Here is a 9,021-nt window from a genome sequence, read left to right as displayed (position 1 = left end):
CCCCCCCCCCCCCCCCCCCAGTCAGCACAGTTGGGTGGGGCATGTGGTGCACCCTTCCTCACCGTCTAATCAGCCACACCACCCATCAGGTATCAGTGGCAAAGGGGTTAAGGGGACAGAAGGCAAAGACCCCCCCCAGTTGCCCCCCCAGCTATTCTGGCTGGGTGTGGGGGGCCAGGACCACATGGTAAGGGCATCTGCTCCCCCCACAGCTACTACTCAGCACCACTAATAGGCTTTTGCCTGCACCTGTCATCAACAGGGCCAGGCAGTGGGTCCCACCTCTACCAGTGCTGGCTTGTTGGGAGAGTGGGGTCTTCCCCTGCACCAGCAACAGCCAGGCCTTATCACCCCAGTTGAGAGACTGCCACCTCTGGGGGTGTCCCACACACCCTGGGGCTGGAGGATTGCTGCTGTGTCAATCTCTCCACCCTGGGGGTGTGGGGGAACCCCTGCAGCTGGAGGGTTTCATAGTTTCATAGTTGTTAGGGTTGGACCTATTAGATCATCAAGTCTGATCCCCTGCCCTGGGCAGGAAAGAGTGTTGGGGTCAGATGACCCCAGCCAAGTGTCTGTCCAGTCTCCTGTTAATACCTCCAAGGAAGGGGACAGCACCACCTCCCTTGGGAGCATATTCCATATTTTGGCAGCCCTCACTGTAAAGAATTTTTTCCTGATGTCTGATCTGAAGTTGCTCTCTTCTAGTTTGTGGCCATTATTTCTAGTTACCTTGATGGTAAACATTGTATTCTTTATTTCTTGCTGTCCCCCGATGAGTTTGTAGGTGGCCTTGAGATCACCACCTCACAGTCTCCTCCTGTGGTTGCCACACAGGCTGCTTTTCTCCCCCCAACCCTGGGGGTTTTCTGCAGCCCTGGGTGGGAAAGATTGCTACTGCAGATGTGGCAGTTGCAATCCTTAGGCCTTGGAGTTTTTCCCTGGGCCTTAGCCCTGCCCCCCCTCCCCCCCACGAGCCAACCAGCACAGCTGGGGATGGTGGGGGGAAGCTCGAGACTGGGCTGGGGTGGCCCAGCTGCACGGTGGTGTGCTCGAGTGCCCCCAGCCTGTTGGCCTTGGCCAGTGCAGGTACCCTGCTTCCCCTTCCCCCCTCCTCCCCATGGAAAGCAGAATGTCTCTTCTGTTCCCTCCCAACCTAACCTAGGGCACTTAGAGTAAAGCTCAACATTTAGAGCACTTCCCCATCAGGCTTTTTGAACCACTGTACTTAGCCTGAGAGATCCAGCATTAAGTTTCTGCTGCAGTGAATATCTCTTTAAGTCAAGCTGGTGCACAACAGGAGATATTGAGACACCCACCCCAGAACAGCCAGTAGACTGGGGGTGGAAGAATCAGAACTTGATTCTAATCCAGTCCAGATTCTAATGAACTAACCATCAGGCTACATGGGTGGCAGTGGGGGTCAGGTTCCCCTTTTCAACTCACCCCTCGTCCCGCAAGAGAAAGAAAAAAACCCAACTTTAAAAGGGTTAAATTTTCTTTTTTGGTTATCTTATATTTTGTTTTGTTTTTTTCTTGGGGGTGAGGTCTCCCTTGACCTCATGTAGAACAGTGGGGAAAAAAGAAACGTTTAAGATATGTTGCATAGGAAAGCTATTTACCCCTGAGATGCATTGCACAATCATTGCCCGTCGCTCAAACGAGCTGAAATAGCTGTAGGAGCAAATGGTTAAAGACTACAAGTGGAGAAAGGTGAAGAATTAAGCTTGTGTGGCATTTCTTGATTCTGGGTGCATGAACACTTCATATAAGGTCTAGAGGTTTTTCTGCAGGAGATGTATATTAACACTGTCTCACAAACAGCATTGAAATGATTAGACAGCAGTTCAGTGCCAGGGAAATAATAAATGCTGGTGATATATTGTGATCCCTTCAGTTTTTCTACCTTACACATCTTTCATCATTCTTCTTTTCTCTCTTAAACTGAATCTAAATGTGTTTTTATACTTGCATCTGACTAGTTAGTCATCTTTTTGCCACTCAGGTATCTGATAAAGTGTCATGGCCCTCTAGGGCTCTTTTATGGAAAAGGTATCTGTAGAAGGAAATACATAAACATGACTCCAGTGCTGGAACAAAATAAGAGGATACCTGAGGTGAGCTGCTGTTATGTTTTGAATGTCTGCACTGGAAAAAAGACTGTGAAACATTTTGGGCATTGGTCTGTTTCTAGGCAAAATGAAATGAAGTCCCCTTTTGAGGTTATTTACAAAAAATAACCTTAGCACCTATTTAACTCAGAGTGTATAAATGGGTAAATTAGTTGAAAAGGGGGGGAAAAAAAAAAAGAAAAATCAATCCATGTAAATGCAAAAGACTTCCTCTGATATTTCAGTGACTTTCTGGCACTTGTTAAAAGAGTGCAGGCTTAAGGGAGTTTTTATGAAATGCTCCAAGTGAACTTGGACATTTAGCTCCCTTTGACTTTCAGTAGCAATGTCTCTTTAGCTGTGTGCATGAAGGTAAAATGCTGAAAGAACCTTGTGCACCAAAGGGTGCCTGACTGCGTTTCGGATTCTGTTAATTAATACATGCACCTCTGAGTCGCTAGTTCACACATCTACGTAGGAGTCTGGTTCTGAGGAACATTTTGATGACCAGGAATGTGTTTCTTATGACTGAACTTGTGACTGGTCTATTACAAAGGTTTCATTAGCATGAGGCTAAGATGCCTTTGGCTTTACCACTAGTGAATAATGTATTCATTTGAAATTTGTGAAAATTTAGACTACATGCCATCAAGTGACTCTTTTTAACACTGGTACCCTTTCATATAGAGATGGAAAATGGAGAAAACCTTTCCAAAGGTATCTCAAGGTCACAAATTCCTCTCGAGGAACAGTTATTTTTTATCAAGACATGCATGTATCTTGGGAGTAAGAGTTAATTCTCAAAGGTGTGCACCCTTTGGCTCTACTAGAGCATTTAACAATGATGACAAAACATTAATGCTGTCACTGCCTTAATCACAAGAGAAATGCTTCAAAGAAATGTTTCAGGCTGTTTCTGAGACTGATCTCTAAAACAACAGAAGTGGGGGATGGGTTAGGGTTTGGGTTTGATGGAACTGAACTAATTTATGCGATATCAAAAAGAAGAGCTAACACTGTGGGAAACCGCAACCAAAAACAAACAGTGGGGAGAAAAGAGAACGAAGGAATGAAAACATATAATGTCTGAAAATCAAGTGGTAGTAACTTCAGACAACAAAACTGACTTACGTGAAGCTCAGTATTTCAGCTTTAATGCAGGAAAAATCCCAAGGAAGTCCAAAGCGTCTTGTCTACATATTGTTAGGGGGCTTTTTTGAAGTGCGAGTTATTTAATATTGCTGTAGAAGATTATGCTTAAGTTTATTTTCACATTTGATCAAACTACTAAATACAGTTTGACTTAATTTTATCATTTTAACTTTTAAGATTAAAATGTCATGTTTTAGATATTTTTTTTTAGGGCATTCAGGTTCTCCTGAATGTGGTTTCTGTTAAAGAGATGCTGAACTTCTCCGGGTTTTGGCTCATGTTTTGATTTCAGTTATGTTTGTGTTACTCCAGATGTAAGCCAATATAAACAGGATGAGAATTAGCCCCCTCAGCTTGATTATGAGAGAGAATTCTAATCAATTGGTCTGTCATCAGTAACTAAAGAAACTTTAAATGCAGATTTGTTTAAGAAATGGATACGGCATTAATTGATTTTGTGTTTTTGATATCCAGGGACTGATTCTTAATGGGGCTGAAACTATTCGGGGACATTTTAGTCTACACCACTGGTTCTTAATCAGGGATCCATGGCACCCTGGGTGCTTTGAGATCCTTTGAAGAATGCCATCAAGTGCTATTGGCTGTTAGTGTTGCTAGGTTTACAAACATGGTTCACCAGATAAATCTAGAGATTTCAAATAGAAATCCATAGTTGTGGTCTTTCTGAGTTCTTTGTGCAGAAAAATTGCTCTATTATTTTGTCATAGTCAAAAAAAAAAAAAGTGAAAACTAAGAGCTGGCATTTTTTCAGGGGTGTCTTGAGTCTATCTGGGGTTGCCTTGAGTCTAAATGATTGAAAACCGCTGATCTATACAAATTTGGAGCTCTCATAAGGGAAGTGAATCGCCAGGTAGAATTTGGCCTAGCATATTTTAGAAAGCAAAGTAACAATTCCACTGGCATAAAACCCTTCCATTTAATTTTGAAGTCTAATTAGACAGAGCACCAAGTGTCAGATATTTATCTGCTTGATATCCAGCATTGTGCTTACTTCAGTGAAGCTCCATCTGGCTCTGGCTCACTTGAAACCTGCTCCTTCTCTGAATGTTGTTTCTCTTTTTGGATGTCTGAGAGCTTCTTTGCTGGATTCCACATGCTCCCTATCAAGTCATTTGTGCTTGAACTGGAAGAAAAGTCTTCCCTCCAGCAAGTCTGGATGAAAGCTAGTGCTGTGCAAAATCAAAGATCTGCCACTAAACCCAGTAAGCTGTTCCCTGTTGCAGTTTATGAACATGACTCTCAAACATTGGCTGAGAAATGTCACAATCAGGCCTCATTAAAAACTCTAATTGCATGTGTGCGCTACATATTTGTAAAACATGCCCATAATGTTTCTATACAGAAGCCGTAACATATAATTCCCCAGCACAAAATTACAGCCAGTGAAATTGTTTGATAATCTACAAAGTAATTTAAAGCCTGATCTTGTTCCCAGTGACTTCAGTAGTAGGCTTGCCACAGATTTTGGTAGGAGCAGGAATGGGCAGTTCTAGACTAGGCAAAGACATTACACACAAACTGGTTTAAGTGATCAGAAACTGGTTTAAACCTGTAACAGAACAGATGTTTAGTGTACATAAACCAGTTTGAAAATGGCTGAAACCAGTTTAAGATAAACTTGGTTGCGTGTAGTAGCAGACTTAACTGATTTGGGTCAAACTGGTTTATGCTATGTCTGCCCCAGACCCCTTGCTGGTTGAAGTTAAACGAGACAACCCTGGCATCCCGACATGCTGTCTGGGCTGGGCAAGGCTCTCTGCTCCACAACAGGGCTGGCCCCTCCACTCTCCTCCATGGCTGCAGCTCCCACAGAGACTTGCAGGCACAGAGCATCTGCCTGGCTTCTCCCTGCTAAGCAGAGATTATCCCCTTCTTCCCTCTGCCTTACTTAGACACCTCAGCATTACCTAGCGGACCACGTGCTGGTTACAGTCCATGCTGTGGGAGAAGACAGGCGGACAGGCTTTTTCAATCTAATCAACAGGTAGCTTAATGCCTTTCCTTGGAAGAGCTGTTTAAGAAGAGCTTCATTAGTTAATGAAGAGAGGCTTTGTTTTCTTTATTTGCTGATAAACAGTATGTTAGAGGTGATAAGCGTTGCCTGCTGGGCTGCTCAGGAGGGGGGGAATAATCAGTGTGTTCTGCCAGGGCCTGACCATGGCCCCCTTAGCTCAGCGATGTGAAAGGGAAAGGAGGGCTGCTGTAGCAGCCTGTGGCTTCTAGCCTGAGCAAATGCAGGCATGTGCCTGCATGTCTGGAATGAAAAGAGAATGTCTATCCACCTCCAAACTGGTTCAAGCTTTGCAGGTTAGTCCCTGCAAAGACTGAATCAACTCAGGCTCATGTCTGAAGGTCTGTCCCTGGCCCTAGGGATAGAGGGATACAATTCTTCATACCGTTTAAATTTTCAGTAGCAAATAATTTACATTAAAGCAAGCATTAATACCTACCCTTTCTGCATGTTTGATTTTGTCAAAGTGACCAGATAACGTTTATTTTATTTAGGCCCAAATCTCTGTCTTGGTATGCAACTCAATGAAGTACAGCATGCAGAAGAAGGAACTGACCATGGTTTGTAGACCACATTCGCACTAGATGTTAATAGGCATAACTTCATGAACTCAAAGGACTGGTGCTGGGGCTAAGTTCAGCCAATGACTAGCCAGTTTTCCTCCATCTTTGTGAATCGCAGCCGAGGGAAGTACACTTCCATTATACTTAAATCACGTTTAGGTGGATATTTCTTCATTGTTCCATACACTTGGAAGGTTCTGCAAATGTACCTTTTAACAAACAACTGGTTCCTGCATGTCCGATGGCTAGACCTTTGTTAGTGTATTGCAAACAAATAAATTGTCGTATAGTTTCCATTTTTCAGAAGTTTTCCTTTGATCTTCGTTGAATTTGTCTCGTCAGTCAAAATTTGAATATGTAGTAGTTTGGATAAATAGGCTAACTGCTGACTAATTTATAACTTCTGGGAACTGGATGGGCTGCAAGGTAGAATGATCTGAAGACTTTTTAAACAGAAACCTAAACTTCAGGATGAACAGTGCTTATTTTGGTGGTCTGTAATCCATGAGCTACTATCTTGTGCAGCCAAGAAACAAGAATCCTATCTGGGCAAGCAGAGAGAGTCTGCTGGATTTGGCAGACAAAGAACATTTGTGCAGCTGAGGTTTTACTCAGATGGTTTGGCAGAGAGAAAGGGCTTGTTCAGCCCACAGTCAAGTCCAGGCAGCTGAAAGCTTAAGTTCAAATAGCCACAGGTAGAATTGTTGAACTCTAATGTAAGTGACTGAGTTCAGTGAGTGGTAGGCCTGAGAATAGCATGCCATTGCCGAGAGCTGTTCAAGAGACGGAATTACTTCAAGTAGAAGGAAGCTGTTAATCATGCAGTGGAAAAATCTAGTACAGCACTCGGCCTTGTTTACTGGTTTTTAACTTGGTGTATATACTGTTTAATCTACCCTTTGCTGATAACAGGGCATCTCAAGCTTATTAGAGATGCTTTTGGTATTGTTTTTGTTTGTGCCCTTTAAAGGGAACATTACAATTCAAGAACATATGTGTATTTGTGGGAATATTGCTTGATTATTGACATCACTTTGTATTTAAATTTTGATTCTTACATTTATACCTTCACTCGTTTGGTTTGTGAATACTAACCACATTTGGCAGATTGACCAGCAAAGCTATTCATCTTATTTATGTAAACTTTTAACTTTTCAATTTAGTATTGTATTTTTCTCCCAATACTCATTTTAGAGCTAATTCCCATTTGTTTCTGCACCCAGTCTTGACTCAAGACAACAAATACCAGTTTAGGCTCATAGCTAAACCTTGATGTTGACTTGAAGATTTAGCCTTCATCATAGCATGGCACTAAATCCCACATGAAGGTGTGGGCACCTTCATGTACAAGGTCTCATATTGTATTTGCATTCTTGGTAGTTGCTTTATTTGCAAGTCGTTGTAATATTTTATCTTCCACTGTACTTTGAATGGTTAACCTGTATGTCCAAACTGTTTGTAACAGAAATTAAGTTTATGTTCTGTTGTCTACTTTTGAAGAGCTGTTATTTTTAATAAAACCATTGAACACTAAGAATAAGGAATTTGGCAATTTAAAAAATCAACGTGACTTACATTCTGTATTTGTCCTTGTAGGTGATGGTGAATTAAATCAAGACTGTATACCATGCACTGGAGTAAGTACAATTTTCTTTTATATAGATATCAATTCTTCACTTTTCTGCTTCATGTTTTCAGCACAGTTTCTAAAGCAACTACATTCATAATATCTTAAGTGAAGAGATTCCACCTTAAAGGTTGAGTGGGGAAGTTCACTTTTTGTCTACCATTGTTAAACAGAATAGGGTCAAATTCAGGTGCAATTTTTGAGTTACAGTTCATATCTCATACCAGAACTAGAAAACAAAGTCCAAGTAATTAAACAAAAAGTTTAACTTCATTTGCATCTCCCATTTGTTATATATTTATTATGGAATGAACTTGTCATCAGAATTGTATTCAGTGTCTTGGTTTCGATTTGTTTTCCTACAATTTCACTATAAGTCTTAAATTTAGCTGTTAATACATTGCTGAGAGTACAGATTGGGTGAGTCTGCTTTAGGCAATTTAAATTTAAATCGATGGTCTTCAGCGTTTTTCATGCGCATCTTTGACATCCAGGTTTGGAAAATCTGGGAAAATATTTTTCTAGTGTGGGGGTGAGACTTCTTGCTGTACATGTATGTGACTTGCCTGCTAGAGCTCCTGTGACTTCATTAGTATAGGATCAGACCTGAAATCCAGATTTCATTGTGAAATGTACTTAGGGCTCAAGGCTGCTCCCACTGAAGGCAAGAGCAGCAGGATGAGCATTATATATAGTAGTTTGTTTCGTGTTGGATATTACATGATCTCTGTTCCCAGGTTTATTCATTGTCTGTTTGTGTGCTTGTTTACCTTGCCTAACTTTGATGTTGCATACATCTGCACAAGTAAAACTCATACCCAATAGGAGGACTCATAGTAGTAGTTCCTATATTCTGTACATGTCTTTAAGAGTATTTAAAAAGAAATATGCAAATCAATTAATAATCTGTTGAAACCAGTTCTCTTGTGTCTTTTAATCTTAGTTTTTATTACTCTATCTGTACTGAGTGGTTGCAGATGGCACATCGTTAAAAAAATATTTTCTCAGTTGTTCTCCTTTTCTAGATTTGAATAATGGAAATGTTTCTCTTGGGTTGTTTGTGTGTTGCATAGCATGCTAATTGAAGAATTTCTCTCTTTTTTGGAATTAGAGATGACAATGGATGATATAAATGACGTTGTTCTGTTAGAATTGGACCTGCTCCCTTTCAAACTGGCAGAGCTATGTAGATTTATGTAGATTTAAAAAAATATTTATGATAAATTTAGCTCTGCAACCTATTCCTTTAGTTGCCTGAAAGGGAGAATGTATTATTTGTAGAAAACTATTATTCAGAAAACTCTTGGTCTATTCCAGCCATGCAGTTGGTCCAATAATAAGGAGGGCCAACTTCGTTGAGATGAGGAGATTAGTGGGAGAGGCACTGGGGTCCTTGAGGGCAGAGGAACTCAGTGTCCAGGATGAGTGGTCGTTCCTTAAGGAAACGATACTCACGGCCCAAGGGGTGTCCATCCCGACAAGAAGCAAGGGGGGCAGGAGTGTCCGTAAGCCCCCCTGGCTCACCAAGGGCGTCCGGGA

The 9,021-nt window shown here is 41.5% G+C and overlaps 1 long non-coding RNA gene across 1 annotated transcript in view; it reads left to right on the top strand.

Moving 5' to 3' along the window:
- LOC109288959 overlaps nt 1–9,021 on the top strand; it is a 324,842-nt gene that overhangs the window by 54,140 nt on the left and 261,681 nt on the right. Inside the window, exon 3 of the long non-coding RNA XR_002095265.1 lies at nt 7,452–7,492. This is a non-coding gene — a long non-coding RNA (uncharacterized LOC109288959). The remainder of the gene's footprint in view (nt 1–7,451; nt 7,493–9,021) is intronic.

This window comes from Gavialis gangeticus, unplaced genomic scaffold (genome assembly GCF_001723915.1).
Source record: "Gavialis gangeticus isolate Ggan-Ray unplaced genomic scaffold, GavGan_comp1, whole genome shotgun sequence".
NCBI classification, from domain to species: Eukaryota; Metazoa; Chordata; order Crocodylia; family Gavialidae; genus Gavialis; species Gavialis gangeticus.
This window is presented reverse-complemented; position numbering and strand designations above follow the sequence as displayed.